Below are 242 nucleotides of genomic sequence, written 5' to 3'. Positions count from 1 at the left end.
GCGTGCCTGCGAGCGAGGGGCGTGGGGCGAGTGAAGCTGATTTGGCTGACCTTGATCTTGAGATTCAAGGCCTCGCCGGGGGGGGGGGGGGAGATGGGAGGGGAGGGCGTGGGGGGGAAGTGGGCGGGGGTGAGAGGGGAGGGGAGGGCGTGGGGGGAAGGGGAAGGGAGGGTTAGAGGGGAGGGGGGAGAGGGAGAAGGGCGAGTGTGTGGAGGAAGAGAGGGGGAGGAGAATAGGGAGAG

Source organism: Penaeus monodon, chromosome 25 (genome assembly GCF_015228065.2).
Source record: "Penaeus monodon isolate SGIC_2016 chromosome 25, NSTDA_Pmon_1, whole genome shotgun sequence".
NCBI classification, from domain to species: domain Eukaryota; kingdom Metazoa; phylum Arthropoda; class Malacostraca; order Decapoda; family Penaeidae; genus Penaeus; species Penaeus monodon.
Note: the sequence above shows the minus strand (reverse complement) of the source record.